Below are 22,556 nucleotides of genomic sequence, written 5' to 3' on the forward strand. Positions count from 1 at the left end.
ACAAGGCTGTTGTGAATAGCCTTGTACCATGTGACCTCTGTGATCATTCACAGATTTCACACGTAGTAAGCAATGATGTCACAAGTGACATCTTGCTTACTACTTTGCATGTGATCACTGATTCGCCAATCAGTGATCACATGATCGGGACCTCGTACAGAGGTCCCGTCCGACGATCGCTGTTTCACTGTGTCCAGAGGACACAGCGGGCACCAGATCGCGGTGCTGCACGCTCCCAGGGAGCGCGCACAGCTAGAAAAGGCGGGTGCTGTTTATGAACGGCAACCCGCCCCTGGACTGCCACCGCCCTGCCGTTTAAAAAAAGCAGGCGGATGGCAAGAGGTTAAAAAAAATAAAAGCAAGAGATTTTCAATGGGTCAATCTTATTACCACTGAGCACACTGACTCCATTTTGACGGCAGTTCACAAAATGGGGACTCTTATAAAGAAAGGCAAAACCCAGAGAATACATATATACAGTCCAATGAACATACCACAAAATTTCCAAGAGTCCAAAGATTTTATTGATAAAATTGGTTCAGAGCAGAAGACAGCCAACACATCTTAGGGTCTTGACTCCCCCTTCGTCAGGGTTTCGAGATTCTGACTGTTCGAAGCAGAAAACCACAGACTTTTCTGGTTTCCACATATCTGAGTCCATTTGAGCAGAGTTTCAGAAGGTTTGTTATACCAGTATTACCAAGTGCAGCAAAGGACTGTTATCTGCTTATCTGAGTCCATTTAGGCACAATATCCTGAGCTTGGATGAAGCGGCAATCTGTTTGGCCCCCAAAATGCATTGGTGTTCCCAATGTTATCAATAATACTTTGGACTTTTGGATGTTTGCTTGGCGCACTCATTGGACATAACAGCCATAGCCAGCATATTATAGCCATGATCAGCTCAGAGCAGCAGGAGTGGAAAAATGGTTTGAGTAACAAAACTGGCAAGGTTTGGTTATAATCTCAGTTCAATTAAACTGGTTCCTGAATCTCTGCTGCTGTCTTGATTTTTTTTCCTTTTACCTTAGCCACTGGTATAAGAAAAAAATGAAAACAATTTCAGTAATAAAGAACAGTGCAGCATCTCTTGTGTTTATATGGCAAAACTGATTTATCTGTTTATGACACTAATACTAGAAAACAAATATTTGTGATTGGCAAGCAGATCCATTGTTCTAGATGAAGTAGTTTGAAGGCTAACACTGATTGACATGTTAGTGTTTCTTCAGTTCTGAATGTTGTCAGTATTGATGCTCAATGTATCAAGCAGACACCAAAATAAGCGTGTTGTTACCTTTATTTCCCATGTAGCTGCCCTACCGTAAGCAGAGGTGACTAGTTAAATTTAGTTCTCCCAGGTAGTAATATGTCAAAGCTAATTAGTAGTATCTCATTTGGCTTTCCCTAAGTTCAGTGTTGCTGCCATTCATGGGTGTCACTGGCATCCAGGGGCGGACTGACAACTCATGGGGCCTCTGGGCAATAGGGGATCATGGGGCCCCTGTGTCCTTGCCCACACTCAAAAAAGCCTATAAAAAAGGTACCAGGGGCATTTCATGGGGCCCCCTGCTGACCCCGGGCCCTCGGGCAGTGACCGAGTGCTCGAATGGTCAGTCCGCCCCTGCTGGCATCTTTGGTATTAGACAAGGTAAATGCAGCAATGTTGGGTTAAGAATACCTATTTCTCCCATCGCCAACCACTAGGAGGTTTATTGCCAATGATGCATGATCAGGGGCGGACTGACCATTTGGAAACTCGGGTACTGCCCGAGGGCCCGGGGTCAGTAGGGGGCCCCTTGAGATGCCCCTGGTACCTTTTTCATAGGCTTTTATGAGTTTGGGCAAGGACACAGGGGCCCCATGATCCCCTATTGCCCGGGGGTCCCATGGGTTGTCAGTCCGCCCCTGTGCATGATATAATGAGATGAATAAATGAAATGAGATAAATATTTGGAGAGTGACTTGGTGAAGTCATTCAATATGCCGATTGACTTCTGTCGAACAGGGATGGCCATAAATAGCTAGATATGTGGCTGGTTCCTGCTAAACTAGCCAAATGTTGATCCATCTATGGCCAGCTTTGGTCTCTTCTTCATGTGATTTCCCCCATCCTTTATCTTTTTAGGACAAAATATACTAGGACCAGTAAAAAAAGGACATTTCTCGGTATAAGAGTTGACCCATTGTTATAAATCTGACCCTCACTCTATTCCGAACTGAAAAAAACGGTTTTGCTTGGAGTCCCACCAAGGAATCTTCCAACAAGGAAACAAATGTCAGTAAAAACTTTTTTCTCTATTAACATGGGGATGGGCTAATAGTTCACTCAGGTCTATACTACCATCTGTTTGCCCGTCAGGGAAATTTCCCACTTCTTATGTGGTCAGCAGGACAGGCAGTGGTGTAAAATCCCTCCCACAGAGACTGCAAACTGACAGATGTGTTAACTCTTTCCTATGTGATCTAAAATGTAAATTGTATTTAAAAAATAAAGCTAGATTTTTCTACTTTTAAAAATCTTCCAAACAAACCGAATGTAAAAGTGAATGTACAGAAGAAATCTTAGCAATTTAAGTAATTAGTGACTCACAAATACAATAATGAGCCGTGCTACTTAGCACCTCCAAAATTAACAAGCTGACAACTTATCACTTGTTTGTCACATTTGGCTCTTCCTGCCAAATCCTTCTTTACTATTTTTTTTATCAAGATTTCATGCCTTCCTTGGGAGGATAATTATATGTTTTCTTACCAAGATGTGTTCACACTTCGGCAGGAAACATTAAATAGAAAGAGTTATTTACCCAGGATTAAAAAACAAAACTCGGTTCTTTACAGAAGCCTGATGATTTAGCATGGTCCCATGATGGAATGTGGCAGTCTTGTCAAAATTATTTTCTTCTTCTCCAATATGAGAAGTTCTGTTGCTGCTTAACCCTTGGTGCACTAATCATAGGCTGTTTGTAGCTTGGCTACATGATTGACTTCTGGTTGGCTGCTACATCCCTCACAAACAGGGGCGGACTGACAACTCATGGGGCCCCCGGGCAATAGGGGATCATGGGGCCCCTGTGTCCTTGCCCAAACTCATAAAAGCCTATGAAAAAAGTACCAGGGGCATCAGTTGGGGTACAAACTGTAGCACTGGATCCCCAGTCTCCACACTCATAGTGAGTATCAGCAAGGGACATGAACAAGTTCACATAGAATTTGATGGGAAAGAGAGGGAAGGGGTTTAGATGGAGGGATGGTAGGGGCTTTGTGTATGCACAGAGATGAGCTTTAAGCCTTGAGCATGTTTGATGCATAGTCAGGGGCGCACTGTAAAACTCATGGGGCCCCCGGGCAATAGGGGATCATGGGACCCCTGTGTCCTTGCCCAAACTCAAAAAAGCCTATGAAAAAGGTACCAGGGGCATCTCATGGGGCCTCCTACTGACCCCGGGCCCTCGGGCAGTGCCCGAGTTTCCAAATGGTCAGTCCACCCCTGCTCACAACTGGTCAGTAATGGAGGTAATGAATTTGGATGCAACCATAACCCAGAAAAACCTGGAATACCCAAAGCATTATTAATTGCCTAGTAATCTAAGATAAACCTCTCGTTTTGTTTTTCAGTGTACTGCAACAAGTTGTTGGTAAGGAGCTGATCTTCTTTTCTTGTGAAGTTATAGCACCTATCCAGGCATGCGCCTGTAGCACCCCCTTAGGCCTCATGTACAATGCTGCTCGTAAACGTGATTTAAGAAGCTTTTGGTGTTTTTTTTGCCAAAGCTCTTGAACTCAACTCAATAAAAGTCTATTTACCAGAATTTAGGAGCAGCAGAATTTAGGGATAGTTAAAACGTTTTGGCCAAAAAATATGCCGCGTTTAGCACTTGGGCATTTATCCATGTAACCATGTCAATGGAAAATACTCTGGCCAATCAAATAAATAAACGTTGAAGCGGTAAACGTGCCAAAACGCGGTACTGCGTTTACATGCATTTTTGCTAAGCTTTTTGCCGCGTTTAGTGTTTTTCTACTGCCAGGAGAGCTTAACGTCTAGAGGAGTTCATGTGTACATGAGGCCTTAGATAGGTGCTAGGGATAGACAGATAGATAGATAGATAGATAGATAGATAGATAGATAGATAGATAGATAGATGGATAGATTTAGTCTATATCTTGATATATCTTGATAATTAAATGTAGTTGTTGCACTGTACTTGTTGTTAGCTAAAAGTATAACTTTGCATACTATAATCAGTACTGCTGTGTTCTGCTAGTTAGGTCTGTTCAGTGTGACCATCTGCAGCCAGGCTGATAGCTCCCTCTGCATCCAGAAAACATTAGAAGCTTCCGGATAATAGAAATGGAGCTACAGTATGCAGATGGAAGCATGAATATTGATACAGCCCTGGCCTATCCCAGAGAGAGAGGCTCTGAAGGCATGCTGGGTCTTTTCTGTATATATGCAGCTGGATCTACTGCCGTAGGCCTGAGGTGGGCGACCTGAGGGCCTGGATACTGAGACCTGGGTTCTATCAAAGCAAATTTCAGAGCAGTCTACTGAAGATCCAGTCTGGTTTCACAGAGGAAGGCAACCTGCTGTTATTGGGCCTTGTGAGTACAGACACCCCTAAAGGATCTTAGAGACTATGTGCTACTTAAACCCCTCTAGTGCTAGGGAGCCAGCTGAGGGTCTAGCTAAAGGGAACACCAGCTGGTTTTCTGAACAGCTTTGTTCACTAAAAGGACTCTGCTCTAGTTGCTACTACTACTACTACTACTTCTGCTGCCCCAAAGTCTACCATTTGTTTCAAACAGGGACTTCATCATAGCTTATCCGAAAGTCCTCAACTGTACATAGTTTCTGATTTGGAGCATCCCACCTAATTCCCCATCCCTATCCAAGTTCTCCAAAAATAAAAACAACAAAAACAATACCCCTAGACTGGTCATTGAAGAAATGTATGAATGAGCCTATGTTCCTGGCTGCGGGGCAAAGCTTTTGGGAAAGACCTGGACAAAATTCCTGTGGCTCCTACAACAGTGTGTGCTACACAGCCCTCTCACAGCTCTTTGCCTACCACCCCTTCCCTAAATAGTCGATATATATCAGGTGAAAAGAAAGCTTAAGAACTGCACTCCAAACTGTGCTTTTCTGAGTTAATTTATTGGATCACCCATAAAGTATGTACAGTCATAATATAACCACTCAAAGAAACCAACTCTTCATAATGAAGGAAGGATTTTGGTTGGAGTCACCATTTAATAGGCACATCTATTATGGATGATCCAATAAAGTAACTCAGAAGATCACAGTTTGGACTGTAGTTTTTATCCTTTTTTTGCATCTGATGATAAGCGAAGAAGGACTTCTTGAACCTAAACCTGAAGTTCAGAGATCAATTAGAGGACAAGGCTAATGTGAGGTCCTCTAGGATGGGATGCTGCTAACTCTTCGACATATTAGTTTTAAAAAAATAGTTCTGCTTATCTAAATCTGTGGTCATGTGAGGCAGTGGGTCTTCTACCTTCTTTAGGGCAGAGATGGAGGTTCCTTTTCAGGGTATCCACATTGTTGCCTGGGTGATAGGAACACTTAATTTTGGTTGTCCAATGGCGGAGTCCTCTCAGGCTCTTGAAGACTCCACAATCTGATGACTTTATGTGGGAGGAACTGGTCAGTTGGGGTACAAACTGTAGCACTGGATCCCCAGTCTCCACACTCATAGTGAGTATCAGCAAGGGACATGAACAAGTTCACATAGAATTTGATGGGAAAGAGAGGGAAGGGGTTTAGATGGAGGGATGGTAGGGGCTTTGTGTATGCACAGAGATGAGCTTTAAGGCTTCAGCATGTTTGATGCATAGTCAGGGGCGGACTGTAAAACTCATGGGGCCCCCGGGCAATAGGGGATCATGGGGCCCCTGTGTCCTTGTTCAAACTCCCTGCCTGAGTTTCCAAATGGTCAGTCCGCCCCTGTGCATAGTGTCATGTATTTGGTTGAGGCTGAGTTGACGAGAGGGCTTTCCTCACACCTCTTGTCCTGTTCAATCCAATGATCCTAAATTAAATAGGCCACTGGGTACCAAAGTCCATCAAACAAGCATGCTCGTGTAGATGCAAGCCAATGGACAAAATCAGTAAAAATTACCCTCCGTGGCGGTATTCCCGAGTGTAGCTCGGGGTAAAGTTTCAGTACCAAAAGTGGTAACCCCGAGCTACACTCGGGCTTACCATGCAGAGTTGCACAGGGATTCCCTGCAGCGCTTACCTTGTCCTGAGCTCCTGCAATGCGTCCCCTGCATCGTCCCCGGCCATCTCCTCCGGCCGATGCCGGCATCCGACTTCCGTGTTCCGGTCCCTGTGACGTCGGGACGTACGGGCGCCGGAACCGGTGGCAAATTTGAAAATTTTAAAAAACGACTTTTTTTTAAAACGAATATTACATAGTATAACATTACTGTATCAAACCATTTCACATACATTTTGTCCCGAGTGCTTTGTCCTGCGCCCTGCCTGCATTTTGACTGTTCTTTCTGCCTGGAAACTTAGAAAAGTCCATGGCATCCAAAAAGCGTCCCTTTATGTCAAAAGTGGTTTTAGACCGGCTAGAGAACAGTGATAGTAAATCAGAACCACTTGCAGAATTGAGTGATAATGATTTGCGGGGAAATTCGTCATCAGACACTGAAAACGATTTTGCGACTTTGCTCAGCGATGTGCGAACTTGGCACTATATTTCAAATTTCAGTGTTTTTGGTTTGATTTTATTATTGAATTAAATTTATTATAATTATATTATTATTTTTTCTGATTATTTATTAAATTATAATTTATGATTTCGTGTTTCAAGTTTTATCATATCCGGGATGTTTACTAGACTCTTGTTCGGACAGATTTCAGTGAGTTATTCCTAAATTACAGCCTACAATAAAGAAAATACATATTTCCATGCAAAATAATGGTACCGCTTTCAGCACCAAAAATCTGAAATAATCATACCGCTAGGGAGGTTAAGCCAGTTTAGAAGCTGAATATGAATCATTGCTTACTTGTTTTTTTGTTTTTTTTTAACTCAAGTAAAAATAAGTTTGGTCTCTGATAATTTTTAGCAAAATTGGGATGTTGAAGTACTGCCATAGGTCTTTTCATTTTTTTTTTTATGAAATTGCTTGTTTGTAAGTCTATGTTTGTTTTTTTTTTAATGGATTTGAGTTTGATCCAGCTCATTTAGTTCTGTTTATTTTTTCATCACTGCACGGTGTTCCTTTTTTCCCTTTCTATTACTGTTTTGTTCTCAGGTAACACTCACATTTCAAACATATTAGATTACAACAGTAGAAGTGATTTATAAAGTGGCCTTACTAAGCTTTGTAATATATGCTTATTGGAAATAATATTTCTGTTGGAGAGTTGCCTGATAAGTGAGGTCTCTGGCAGCGATCCCATTATTCTGCAGACTTAAAAAACATATTTTAATTTAGAAATTAATTTTTGCCTGCAGAAAAAAATTGTATAACAAAGCTGCAATGTTGAAAGATCCCAAGGTCATTTCAAATAATGGAATATATTCTCAAGTGTTTTTTACATTTTTTTTTATATGTTAAAGTAAATTGATTTTTTTTTTATTTTTGGTATTTAAAACAATAAAGTGTTCTTCTGCAAAAATCGAATACCATAAATATATATATATATATATATATATATATATATATATATATATATATATATATATATATGAAAGTCACTTATTATCGTTTTTTCATTTTCTTTAATGTAGATGTTGAAATATTTTCCAGAAAAAAAAATATTTATATCTTTTGTGACTGTTTACTTAACAAAGGTTTTAGTGTTAGCAAAAAAGGAGACCTTAACTATTTTTTTATTTATTTATTTTAACTTGAAACAGCTCCAAACACCTCTTATCGACTCCAGCCTGCCCATGTGAATTATCGATTCAGCTAAACATAGCAGACAAAGTCATTTCATCCCACAGAGGAGCTTTCTACTTGTTCTGCTTGCCGCTGAATTCATATACAGAGTGCCAAGAAGTGATTTTGAACCGCTAACACTGGTATTTTTAGAGAGAAAAAAAAGCCTTACCACTGTCCATGCAAACCTTTTTTTTGGGGGGGCTAGAGAGAAGCAGGGTAGTTTTTTTTTACTGTCTGCCACTGTTCTCAAAGTGGTACTCAATAGTTTGTATGGCCCCCACTGGCTTCTATCAGGAGCTCAGTGACTCCAAGCGTGGTCCCGTGATAGGTTGCCACCTGTGCAATAAGTCCATCTGTGACATTTCCTGGCTACTAAATATTCCACGCTCAACTGTTAGTGGAATTATAACAAAGTGGAAGCAACTGGGAACAACAGCAACTCAGTCACCAAGTGGTAGGCCACGTCACATGGCAGAGCGGGGTCAGCGCATGCTGAAGTGCACAGTGTGCAGAAGTCACCAACTGTCTGCAGAGTCAATAGCTAAAGACCTCCAAACATAGTGTGGCCTTCAGGTTAGCACAACAACAGTGCGTAGAGAGCTTCATGGAATGGGTTTCCATGGCCGAGCAGCTGCATCCAAGCCTTACATCACTAAGTGCAATGCAAGCGTCGGATGCCCTGGTGTAAAGCACACCGCCACTGGACTCTAGAGCAGTGGAGACATGTTTTATATATATATATATATATATATATATATATATATATATATATATATATATGCACACACACATCCAGGGCTTTTTTACTCTCAGAGAATACAGTCAGGTCCATAAATATTGGGATATCAACACAATTCTAACATTTTTGGCTCTATACACCACCACAATAGATTTGAAATGAAACGAACAAGATTTGCTTTAACTGCAGACTGTCAGCATTAATTTGAGGGTATTTACATCCAAATCAGGTGAACGGTGTAGGAATTACAACAATTTGCATATGTGCCTCCCACTTGTTAAGGGATCAAAAGTAATGGGACAGAATAATAATCATAAATCAAACTTTCACTTTTTAATACTTGGTTGCAAATACTTTGCAGTCAATTACAGCCTGAAGTCTGGAACGCATAGACATCACCAGACGCTGGGTTTCATCCCTGGTGATGCTCTGCCAGGCCTCTACTGCAACTGTCTTCAGTTCCTGCTTGTTCTTGGGGCATTTTCCCTTCAGTTTTGTCTTCAGCAAGTGAAATGCATTCTCAATCGGATTCAGGTCAGGTGATTGACTTGGCCATTGCATAACATTCCACTTCTTTCCCTTAAACTCTTTGGTTGCTTTTGCAGTCTGCTTTGGGTCATTGTCCATCTGCACTGTGAAGCGTCCAATGAGTTGTGAAGCATTTGGCTGAATACGAGCAGATAATATTGCCCGAAACACTTCAGAATTCATCCGGCTGCTTTTGTCAGCAGTCACATCATCAATAAATACAAGAGAACCAGTTCCATTGGCAGCCATACATGCCCACGCCATGACACTACCACCACCATGCTTCACTGATGAGGTGGTATGCTTAGGATCATGAGCAGTTCCTTTCCTTCTCCATACTCTTCTCTTCCCATCACTCTGGTACAAGTTGATGTTGGTCTCATCTGTCCATAGGATGTTGTTCCAGAACTGTGAAGGCTTTTTTACATGTCGTTTGGCAAACTCTAATCTGGCCTTCCTGTTTTTGAGGCTCACCAATGGTTTACATCTTGTGGTGAACCCTCTGTATTCACTCTGGTGAACTCTTCTCTTGATTGTTGACTTTGACACACATACACCTACCTCCTGGAGAGTGTTCTTGATCTGGCCAACTGTTGTGAAGGGTGTTTTCTTCACCAGGGAAAGAATTCTTCGGTCATCCACCACAGTTGTTTTCCGTGGTCTTCCGGGTCTTTGCTGTTGCTGTGCTCACCGGTGCGTTCCTTCTTTTTAAGAATGTTCCAAACAGTTGTTTTGGCCATGCCTAATGTTTTTGCTATCTCTCTGATGGGTTTGTTTTGTTTTTTCAGCCTAATGATGGCTTGCTTCACTGATAGTGACAGCTCTTTGGATCTCATCTTGAGAGTTGACATCAACAGATTCTAAATGCAAATAGCACACTTGAAATGAACTCTGGACCTTTTATCTGCTCATTGTAATTGGGATAATGAGGGAATAACACACACCTGGCCATGGAACAGCTGAGAAGCCAATTGTCCCATTACTTTTGGTCCCTTAACAAGTGGGAGGCACATATGCAAACTGTTGTAATTCCTACACTGTTCACCTGATTTGGATGTACAGTGGGGATCGAAAGTTTGGGCACCCCAGCTAAAAATTTGTATTAATGTGAATAAAGAAGCCAAGGAAATCTCCAAAAGGCATCAAATTACAGATTAGACATTCTTATAATATGTCAACAAAAGTTAGATTTTATTTCCATCATTTCCACTTTCAAAATAACAGAAAACAAAAAAATGGCGTCTGCAAAAGTTTGGACACCCTGCAGAATTTATAGCATGCACTGCCCCCTTTGCAAAGCTGAGACCTGCCAGTGTCATGGATTGTTCTCAATCATCGTCTGGGAAGACCAGGTGATGTCAAGCTCAAAGGTTTTAAATGCCCAGACTCATCTGACCTTGCCCCAACAATCAGCACCATGGGTTCTTCTAAGCAGTTGTCTAGAAAACTGAAACTGAAAATAGTTGACGCTCACAAAGCTGGAGAAGGCTATAAGAAGATAGCAAAGCGTTTTCAGCTGTCAATATCCTCTGTTCGGAATGTAATTAAGAAATGGCAGTCATCAGGAACAGTGGAAGTTAAAGCAAGATCTGGAAGACCAAGAAAAATATCAGACAGAACAGCTCACAGGATTGTGAGAAAAACAATTCAAAACCCACGTTTGACTGCACGATCCCTCCAGAAAGATCTGGCAGACACTGGAGTTGTGGTACACTATTCCACTATAAAGAGATACTTGTACAAATATGGTCTTCATGGAAGAGTCATCAGAAGAAAACCTCTTCTATGTCCTCACCACAAAAATCATCGTTTGAACTTTGCAAATGAACATATAGACAAGCCTGATGCATTTGGGAAACAAGTTCTGTGGACCGATGAGGTTAAAATTGAACTTTTTGGCCGGAATGAGCAAAGGTACGTTTGGAGAAGAAGGGGCACAGAATTTAATGAAAAGAACCTCTGTCCAACTGTTAAGCATGGGGTTGGATCAATCATGCTTTGGGGTTGTGTTGCAGCCAGTGGCACAGGGTACATCTCACGAGTAGAAGGAAAAATGGATTCAATAAAATTTCAGCAAATTTTGGATGGTAACTTGATGCCATCTGTGAAAAAGCTGCAGTTAAAGAGAGGATGGCTTCTACAAATGGATAATGATCCTAAACACACCTCGAAATCCACCGGGGATTACATCAAGAGGCGTAAACTGAAGGTTTTGCCATGGCCTTCACAATCTCCTGACCTCAACATAATTGAAAATCTATGGATAGACCTTAAAAGAGCAGTGCGTGACAGACAGCCCAGAAATCTCAAAGAACTGGAAGACTTTTGTAAGGAAGAATGGGCAAAGATACCTCAAACAAGAACTGAAAGACTCTTGGCTGGCTACAAAAAGCGTTTACAAGCTGTGATACTTGCCAAAGGGGGGCAGTACAAGATATTAACTCTGCAGGGTGCCCAAACTTTTGCAGACGCCATTTTTTTTTTTCAGTTATTTTGAAAGTGTAAATGATGGAAATAAAATCTAACTTTTGTTGACATATTATAAGAATGTCTAATTTGTAATTTGATGCCTTTTGGAGATTTTTCCATCTTTCCTTGGCTTCTTTATGCACATTAATACAAATTTTTAGCTGGGGTGCCCAAACTTTCGATCCCCACTGTAAATACCCTCAAATTAAAGCTGACAGTCTGCAGTTAAAGCAAATCTTGTTCATTTCATTTCAAATCCATTGTGGTGGTGTATAGAACCAAAAATGTTAGAATTGTGTTGATGTCCCAATATTTATGGACCTGACTGTATTAGCAGGAACTTCGCCTTCTGAGTCACTTCTTGTCTTGCCCCTTACCCACCTCCTAGTACCACCCCTTTTACCGAATATAGAGGAAAGTATAATTTTGCAGTGCTAAGTAAGTTGTATGGAATTTGTTAATAACAAGAAAGCAGTAAATTAGATCCACCGCACACAGCAGCAAAAGACCCGCCCCAGTTACAATAGATCCCCCATCAACAATGGAATCCAGCAACAACAACATGCTGCTGATTCTGTGTAATTGAATCACTAATTGAAAGGGGCATGTTCAAAATAATAGCAGTGCGGAGTTCTATTAGTGAGGTCATTCATTCTTTGAAAAACAGGTGGCAATTATTGCCCTTATTTAAGGAAGGAAGGCAGCAAATGTTGTACATGCCGGTTACAGTGCATTTCTCTCTGAAATTCTGAGGAAAATGGGTCGTTCCAGACATTGTTCAGAAGAACAGCGTACCTTGATTAAAAAGTTGATTGGAGAGGGGAAAACATATAAAGAAGTGCAGAAAATGATCGGCTGCTCAGCTAAAATGATTGCAAATGCTTTAAAATGGCAACCAAAACCTGAAAGACGTGGAAGAAAGTGAAAAACTACCATTCGAATGGATAGAAGAATAGCCAAAATGGCGCGGACTCAGCCAACAATCAGCTCCAGGAAGATGAAAGAAGGTGTAAAGTTCCCTGTGAGGACTGTTACAATTAGAAGACGCCTATGTGAAGCCAAGCTATCTGCAAGAAGTCCCCGCAAAGTCCCACTGTTGGAAAAAAGACATGTGCTGAAGAGGTTACAATTTGCCAAAGAGCACATTGACTGGCCTAAAGAGAAATGGCGCAACATTTTGTGGACTGATGGAAGTAAGATTGTTCTTTTTGGGTCTAGTGGCCGGAGACAGTTTGTCAGACGACCCCCAAACACTGAATTCAAGCCACAGTACACTGTGAAGACAGTGAAGCATGGTGGTGCAAGCATCATGATATGGGGATGTTTCTCATACTACGGTGTTGGGCCTATTTATCGCATACCAGGGATCATGGATCAGTTTGAATACAGCAGAATACTTGAAGAGATCATGCTGCCTTATGCTGAGGAGGAAATGCCCTTGAAATGGGTGTTCCAACAAGACAACGACCCCAAACACACCAGTAAACGTGCAACATCTTGGTTCCAGACCAACAAGATTGACGTTATGGAGTGGCCAGCCCAATTCCCGGATCTTAATCCAATAGAAAACTTGTGGGGTGACATCAGAAATGCAGTTTCTGAGGCAAAACCAAGAAATAGAGAAGAACTGTGGAATGTCGTCCAATCATCCTGGGCTGGAATACCTGATCACAGGGGCCAGAAGTTGGGTGACTCCATGCAACACAGATGTACAGCAGTTCTCAGAAACAGAGCGACTACAACCAAATATTCATGAAGTCATTCAAAGGAAAGCAAAATCTTCAAACATTTTTCAGTTTATATAGTGAATGTTTGAGTTTGTAAAGAAAAATACAAACACTGCTTTTTTTTTGAACCGTCTAATATTCACTTTTCTTCAAATTTTTTAGAGGAACAACACAAATTTGATCTATTTTTCTTCATGTTTTGATTTGGAATAGAATGTGTCGTGTTCCCAATGCATTTGTGTGGATGGAAATAAAAGCTATTAGAAGGATTTTGAGCTTTATTCACTTTTTTCAACACACTGCTATTATTTTGAACACAACTGTATATATATATATATATATATATATATATATATATATATATATATACACACACACATATATATTTATATATATATATATATATATATATATATATATACACACACACACACACACATATATATACACATATTGTCTCTTATTTAGAAATGTTTTTACGAGTTAGGGTTGTCATATGAATACGATGAATTTTGGATATATTTGTTTCAGTGTGTGGCCTTTTTGGGGTTTTGTTCTTCTTTTTTTTTCGGTAACATTTGCCATGTAATAAATACAGTGAACTTTACTGCCATCTGGATTTCCCCTTCAAGAATTTAAATGGCCAGATGCTGGCAAACATCTGTGAATATTGCAGCCGGGAAAACGTGTGGGCAAAGCAGCGGCAGAAATGTGTTTGATAAATGTGATGAATGATACAATGGCCTGAACTTGGATGAAAAACAGAAAATATTCCGTCGATCACTCAGTTACTGCTATGTCAATTTTCCCCACATCATTCTGTCCAGCTGTTTCCTCATCGGCATGACCAGCATTACCAGTAATACCTCCCCATACCCTTATCAGCCTTAAAAGCAGAACTAAACTGTATCTGAGCACCACAGACGAAAATGCTACAGTATTTATTTTTAATACTCAAAGCAAACTCACCCAACAAAGTCTCCATGGTTTATTTTGTTGAGAAATCAATTTGAAACCCCCCCCTAACATTTCTAGCTGCAGCCATCTTGAGTAAAGGCAGAGGATTCATCATTTACTTCCTGCAATCAATCTGCCCTTAGCTCAGGCATGCTGGCACAAAGGAATGGTTAGCTGAGAAAGCCGCCTTCTCCCCTCCTCCAGATGAAAGAAAAAAAAATGTCCATGAAGACTCCTGGGATGTATACAATAACATCTTTTTGGCCGAGGTCAGATACCAGGAAGCAACTGAAGAAATGTAAAAAAAAATGTGTAAAGCAAGAAAATATGGTATACCTTCCTATCTATTTACTAATGCTAGCAGCATAAGGATTAAAAAGAGTTCATGTTGATTTAGAGAATTTAGTTACGCTTTAATATACCTGTTCGAAATTTTGTATATAGCCCTACAGAAAAGTCCACATGCGCTTTTCTGCTTCACTGCAACAAGGAAAAAGGAAACGGTATTCAGGTACCAGAGGATATCATAAATGCAGATAGAGGATACCATAAATGCAGCTACAAACTTATAAACACTGCCATCTACTGGTTCAATCACAGCCATTGAGCCAATGAGAAGAGAGAGGGGGCGTAGCTTTCTAATCAAATACAGTTTATCGCTGAGACCAGCTCTTTCATGCACCTTTTTCTAATCCTTCCCACTTTTCGTTAGCAGTTTTACACTTACATATATGTATGACTTGACCATCTTCTATGCTAAAAGAGATTGTTCTCCGAGCTTCCTGATCTTTCTCTATCCACTCATCTGAAGGGTGTTCCAGCCTAACTTCATTTATACATTTCCACATATCTTCTCTTATTAGCAACATTTTCATCTTGAATTTCAAAGACTAGTTCTTTTGGTTGGTCAGATTTGCAAATGGAAGCTTTGTTGTAGCTGTGTTACTGGCCTTTTTCTTTTATTCTGTCTGTCTTCTTTCCGTTGCTGTATCTCGCACTTATTTGCTATAGTCAGCTATGACTGGACCCATAATCTGTTAGAAATTCTGTATATATCCCTACAGAATAGACAGTGCACAATCCACATGTGCTTTTCTGCTTCACTGAAAGAAGGAAACAGGAGAAAAGACATAGAGCTATAGATGCAGCTACAAACTTCTAAACTATGCCATCTATTGGTAGAATAATATATCTCGACTGAATACTGTTGTAGTTGTTGCACAAAATATATGAACACTGTGTTCCAACAATACCTGATCCAGTACCACAGATTTGTGACCGGGTGGGGGCATTAAAGCTTAGAGGCCCTGGTCAAATTTAGCTGCATTAATATGTGGCATTCAACTTGTCTATAACTCTAATAGAGATTTATTTGCCTAGGGCAGTGGTGGGCAACCTTTTTTTTCAACTGAGCCAAATCTCGCCAAAACCACGATTGAAATTTATTTTGAGAGCCACATTTTTAAAACTGAAAATACATAGGATGGTACACTGTTTTTAGTTTCAATAAGTTTTTATAGTAATTAATCCCCCATATAGTAATTCATCCCCCATATAGTAATTCATCCCCCATATAGTAATTCATCTCCCATACTAATTCATCCCCCATATAGTAATTCATCCCCCATATAGTAATTCATCCCCCAGAGTAATTCATCCCCCATATAGTAATTCATCCCCCATATAGTAATTCATCCCCCATAGTAATTCATCCCCCATAGTAATTCATCCCCCATATAGTAATTAATCCCCCATATAGTAATTAATCCCCCATATAGTAATTCATCCCCCATAGTAATTCATCCCCCATAGTAATTCATCCCCCATAGTAATTCATCCCCCATATAGTAATTCATCCCCCATATAGTAATTCATCCCCCATATAGTAATTAATCCCCCATAGTAATTCATCCCCCCTATAGTAATTCATCCCCCATATAGTAATTCATCCCCCATAGTAATTCACCCCCCCTATAGTAATTCATCCCCCATATAGTAATTCATCCCCCATATAGTAATTCATCCCCCATATAGTAATTCATCCCTCATATAGTAGTAGTAAGTAAGTAGCAAGTAGTAAGCCAAGTCCCCCCTGTGTCAATTCACTTACCTTTGCTCCACGCGTTCCTCTCGCTGTGTTCCCGCGCTGTTCCGGTCTTCAGGGCGGACTGTGAGAGGAGCCTAGCTCCTCTCACGTTCGTCACGCTACCCCGCCTACACACATCCTGACAGCCAATCACTGGCTATCAGGATGTGAGTGGCAGCGAGACTGGCCAATCATTGCATTTGAGCGCGCTGCCCTGGCTGTTTTTTTTTTGGATCACGCTGCAGAGTCCCTGCCGCCCGAGAGGAGGGAGGGGAGCGGGTGCCCGGCACACAAGAGCCACATTAAAGCGTGTAAAGAGCTGCATGTGGCTCGCGAGCCGCGGCTTGCCGACCACTGGCCTAGGGTGTAGGTAGGTGCAGTTAGCCACTAGGTTGCTCTGCGTAGTGTCTGGGACAGCGAGTAGTGACACTAGGTATTAGGTCCCTTTTAGGTAGGGCCCTCCTACAAGTGATGTCAGCACCAGTATATAAGCCAGGTTGGGGGGGGGGGGATATACACAAACTTGGGGTATGGGAGCCAGACACCCCACACCTGTAAGCATGCAGGCAACACACCTAGGCCCTGGACAGGGCAGGAGGTGGGGCTAGCGTGGATCACAAAAGGCCTTCGAAGCCAGGCTGGACATCTCTCTGTTGGTCTGCTTCCCGGGAGAGGTGTACCGAGCTAGCCCATTTTGAATGGACTCAAATTCACCGCATCTCAACTTTGCAGGCAACTTTTTTTGGAGCCGCACCACAACCACATTGCATGGTTGCTTTGTACCATGTGATCTGATGCTGACAAACTGCACTGTGATTACGATGTGTTTTGGTCACATTAACCACTTTCCATCCCGGCCCATGTTAGTAAACGGCCTGGGCGGGAGCAGTGCCGATGTGGGTTGCCGTTTATAAACGGCCACCGCATTCACTGCCAGTGCGCGCTCCCTGGGAGCGCGCGGCACTGCGATCCGCTGCCCGCTGTGTCCGGAGGAACACTGATTGCTGTACTGCAACTTTGTGTGAGGTCCTGATTCATGTGGTCCCTGATTAGCCAATTAGAGATCACATGAACAGTAGTAAACAAGACGTCAGTTCCTGACATCATCGCTTACTACTTGTGAAATCTGTGAATGATCACAGAGGTCACATGGTACAAGGCCATTCACAACATCCTTTTATCATGTGACAAGCTGTGACCAATCACAGCTCACACAGTATTTCTCAATGGCTGCAGGAATGCAGCCAGAGAGAAGGAGACATGATTGCTTTTACAGCCTTTATGGATGTAAAAGCAATCAGTGTAAAAAAAAAGAAAAATAAATCTTCATCACCCACACAAGTAGTACAAGTAGGGTGGCAGTATGTTAAAAATATATAAATACATAAATAAATACAAATAAAAAAAAAATTAAAATTAAACTTTTTTTTAGAAAAAATATAATTTTTGGTTATAAACTAATTTGTTTTGTTTTTTTTTTTACTAAAAAGATAGCTGAATATATTTTGGCCAAGATTTATGAAGAAAGATCATTTATTTGCACAATTTTATAAGAAAAACACTTTTTTTTCAGAATGTTTGGACTTTTTTATTTATATAGCAAAAAAATAAAAATCCCAGTGGTGAATAAATACCACCAAAATAAAGTTTTATCTGTCTCAAAAAGATGCTAAAAAATTCATATGGGTACAGTGTTGCATGACCACGCAATTGTCTTTCAAAGTATGATAGCACTGAAAGCTGAAAATTGGCCTGGACAGGAAGGGGGTGAAAGTGTCCGGACTGGAAGTGGTTAACTTTATATTGACACCTGTATCGGATCCCAAACACAGTGTTGTGTGGGAAATGTACAGGGATTGAAGCACTTCCCGCACCAAATATGTGTGAACCGGGACTTATGTTGGTCATTTAAGGCCTTTTTCTGTACTGTTCCTTTAATCAGCTTACCGGTGCCTTACCCACACACATTGCAGCATGAGAGGGAAGTTGCACAGCAAAGAGTCATGTGATGAGGCTTCAAAACATCTCTTGCTGAATATTCTTGTTAAAAATAAAAACTCATGCCAAAGCTAAACTAAATAAAATCTTTGAGATAGGTAGTGTATGTGTTCCCTGGGTAACAATAAAGCCCAAGTGAATTTTTCAGCATTTTTATCTCCCCATCAGGGGCGGACAACTCATGGGGCCCCCAGGCAATAGGGGTTCATGGGGTCCCTGTGTCCTTGCCCAAACTCAAAAAAGCCTATGAAAAAGGTACCAGGGGCATCTCATGGGGCCCCCTACTGACCCCGGGCCCTCAGGCACTGCCCGAGTTTCCAAATGGTCAGTCCGTCCCTGCTCCCCATGGACCAGCACCCTCATGTTTGATTGATTTTTATTCTTGAAGGCTTTTTTTCTCGATGAAAATGCTCCTTGCTTTCTAAGGCTGTTTGCATTGTTGTGTAATAGACACACCCCTGCCTGTGACTTATGTTGCAGAAGACAAGAGGGCGTGTGTCAGTACTGAGTGCTGATTACTGAGTGCACTATGTCTAACCGTTGTCTGCTGGACTGCACAGTCCTATTAGGACACTTATCACAACGGCTGGAACAGGAAAGAGAAGACAGAACTATGAAAATGAATGCTAATTGTACAATGTCTATCTGACTGCATATCTATTTGCATGACTTTAATTTGGCTTTCCGAGTGTGCTGACTGCCTTGTCGCCATGAGTTACTCTTTATATTTTCTTTCCTCTGAATAAATCAGCTCTGCTGGTTTTCAATTTTATGCTAAGCAGGATGATCAGTGCAATTAGTGTTACCGTGGTGACATGCTTGATATCTTCATTTTGGTTTATGTTGTACCAGCATGTTGGATTATGATGAGACTTCTGCCTGGTTTTCTGAACTGAGAAGCAATAACAAGAGAGCTCTACAATATAAGGGGAGGCTGTAATGGGGGAAATATGGGAACCACCATTGTTGGCTCATTTTTAAAGGATGCCATCCTGATCTGGTGCTCAGTCATCGACTAATCACTGGAAATGCATTCTCTGGATCAGGGGCGGACTGACCATTTGGAAACTTGGGCACTGCCCGAGGGCCCGGGGTCAGTAGGGAGCCCCATGAGATGCCCCTGGTACCTTTTTCATAGGCTTGTTTGAGTTTGGGCAAGGACACAGGGGTCCCATGAACCCCTATTGCCCGGGGGCCCCATGAGTTGTCAGTCCGCCCCTGCTCTGGATGATGCCCATGCTATACGGCCAATCTCCAGTGTTCAGGATGCAGCAAGGCAGCTGCTCCGCATGGAACCCAGTGTGTAGGCAGGATGTAACTTAGCCTAGATAGGTGCAGCCCAGGTTAGGGTTAACTCTGCTCCTGAGTTTTTCCCTTAGCGGGCTGTTTTGGTCAGACCCATTAGTACTGTAATGATATATAAAGACAGTGTTCTGGAGCCCAGAGAGAGAAAAAAAGGGAAAGGGCGTTCCCCTGCTGCTGTCACCGTTGGGGTCCCAAGTTGCCACCGTTGCTGGAGTCCTTGTCCAGAGTAGCCTGTCTTTAGGAACCTCCCTTCAAGTAGGGGGACTGCTGGGACCTGTAGACCACCCTGAAGAGGCCAGCTACAGGATTATGCAAGAACTGGACATTGCCACACATGAACTTTGCCTTTGCCTTTGCAGGGCAGCATAAAAACCTGAGATAATGTTCCAAAAGTTTCAGTAAAACTTTCAAAATTTGCAAACAAAGGATCTCCCAGCAACACTTACCAGCTAGCCTGCAAAACAACCAATTTTGTCCTGTCTAACAGTTTGCGTTAAAAACAGAGGGTTTTGTTTGCACACATTTGCAAATACATGTGTAAACCATAGTCTCACGTCATGGGTCCTCTGTATACTGTGGACCTAACTAAAATTTCCAAAGCCTCCATAGTAGGAGCACATGTATCAATTGGATGCACTGGATGCCTTTGTCATTTTGGTATATCTGGGTTTTTTGTGTGTCCCTGTACTTTTAAGGAGGGATGGACTGCTCCAGGCACACCTGCCCTTAACCTATCCATTGATACATATGCTCCTACTATAAAGGCTTTGGAAATTTTGGAGCAGGCCAGTCAAGTTCCTCCACCCCATATTCGCTCATCCATGTCTCTATGGACCTTGCTTTGTGCACAGTTGGAACAGGAAGGGGCCATCCCCAAACTGTTCCCACAAAGTTGGGAGCATGAAGTTGTCCAAAGTATCTTGGTATGCTGATGCTTTAAGAGTTCCCTTCACTGAAACTAAGGGGCCATGCCCAACCCCTGAAAAAAAACCCCACATCATAATCCCCCCTCCACCAAACTTTACACTTGGCACAATTCAATCAGGCAAGTACTGTTCTCCTGGCAACTGCCAAACCCAGACAAGTCCATCAGATTGCCAGACAGAAGCGTGATTGTTCACGCCAGAGAACACGTCTCCACTGCTTTAGTGTCCAGTGGCAACGTGCTTTACACCACTGCATCCGAAGCTTTGCATTGCACTTGGTGATGGAAGGCTTGGATGCAGCTGCTCAGCCATGGAAACCCATTCCATGAAGCTCTCTACACACAGTTGTTGTACTAATCTGAAGGCCACACCAAGTTTGGAGGTCTTTAGCTATTGACTCTGCAGACAGTTGACGACTTCTGTGCACTGTGTGTTTTGGCATGCACTGACCCAGCTCCATTTTTTTATGTGGCCTACCACTTGGTGGCTGAGTTGCTGTTGTTCCCAAGTGCTTCCACTTTGTTATAATCCCACTAACAGTTGAGCGTGGAATATTTAGTAGCCAGGAAATGTCACGGATGGACTTATTGCACAGGTGGCAACCTATCACGGGACCACAATTGGAGTCACTGAGCTCCTGAGAGCGACCCATTCTTTCACAAATGTTTGTAGAAGCAGTCTGCATGTCTAGGGGCTTGAGTTTATACATCTGTGGCCATGGAGGTGATTGGAACACCTGAATCACATGATTTGGAGGGCTGGCCCAATACGTTTGCCAATATAGTGCATCTCCACCGCGTGAAAAAATCTTGCCATTCACCTCATTCATTCAATATCTACCCTTCCCCTAAATTCAAAGTGTTCTTGTATCAATACACATAATGATCTTTCTGATATTCCTCACAAGTTGATCTCCTCGGTTGATAAAATCCCCCAAAAAGAAAACACTAACACAGTGTAATACCTTTTTAAAAAAGTAAACATCAATTCCCATTCTATATTTATCTAAATCTAAGTGTGTTACCATCCACCAAGTGTATACCACACCTTGCCTTTCAGATCATGCGCCTTAATGGCCTAAAGTGTTATTGAACCCACAACAGTAAAATCAGTCTGAATATGCAGTAAAGCATGCTTGTTATACTCATTTTGGAACCTAAGGGGTTAATCCTCTGTATTGTGTAAAAAAGCTGTTTTATCCTGTGTTCTTTGATCCTCCCCTTCTTCTAATGTCCTCAATCCACCTGCTGATAGAACAGAGCCTTGGGGGCAAGCTTCACATGTTCAGTTTGGTGTGTAGTGCCAGAGAGTTTTTGTTTTTGTCTTGGGAGAGTGCATGTGTTCAGCACAGGGCCAATCAGCACTGTCCAGGCAGAAGGTCAGGGGTCCTGCAGCCTCATAGTGACGTCTTGTGACTTCTATCAGTGTCCAGCAGAGAACTGGGTAATCTTGTAGAAGTTTTCATTCTCCTCTGACTGTCCTATGAGGCTGCATGACCCCTAACCCTCTGTCTGGCAAGCACTGATTGTGTGCTGATCACATACACCCTCTAAAAAAAAAAAAACTCTCTAGCAATACACACAAAACTGAGCATGTGCAGCTTGCCCCCCCCCCCCCGAGGCTCTGTTCTATTAACAGATGGATTGGAGACTGTGGAAGAAGGGGAGGATCAGAGAAGACAGGATCAAACAGCCTATTTACACAATGCGGAGGATTAACCCCTTAGGTTCCACAGTGAGTATAACAAGCATGCTTTGCTGCATATACAGACTGATATTACTGTTGTGGGTTTAGTAACCCTTTGGAGCCACTTTATAAAAAAAAAAAAAAAAAAATCGAATGTACATTTTTATTGTGAACTAATGTAGGTACCTAAATTTGACACAAACCCAACC

The 22,556-nt window shown here is 41.9% G+C and overlaps 1 protein-coding gene across 7 annotated transcripts in view; it reads left to right on the forward strand.

Annotated features, from left to right (window-relative positions):
- The window catches only part of LRRC4C (leucine rich repeat containing 4C), a 1,157,007-nt gene that overhangs the window by 585,152 nt on the left and 549,299 nt on the right, over window positions 1-22,556 (forward strand). Inside the window, exon 5 of one of the 7 annotated variants that reach the window (XR_016312708.1) lies at window positions 2,129-2,257. The exons of the other annotated variants lie outside the window; for them this stretch is intronic. The gene's annotated coding sequence lies outside the window, so the exon portion shown is untranslated. Of the gene's footprint in view, window positions 1-2,128; window positions 2,258-22,556 lie in introns of those variants that run through there. 7 annotated transcript variants of the gene reach the window in all.

Source organism: Staurois parvus, unplaced genomic scaffold, assembly GCF_062004578.1.
Source record: "Staurois parvus isolate SC_StPar_1 unplaced genomic scaffold, SC_StPar_1.0 ptg000184l, whole genome shotgun sequence".
NCBI classification, from domain to species: Eukaryota; Metazoa; Chordata; class Amphibia; order Anura; family Ranidae; genus Staurois; species Staurois parvus.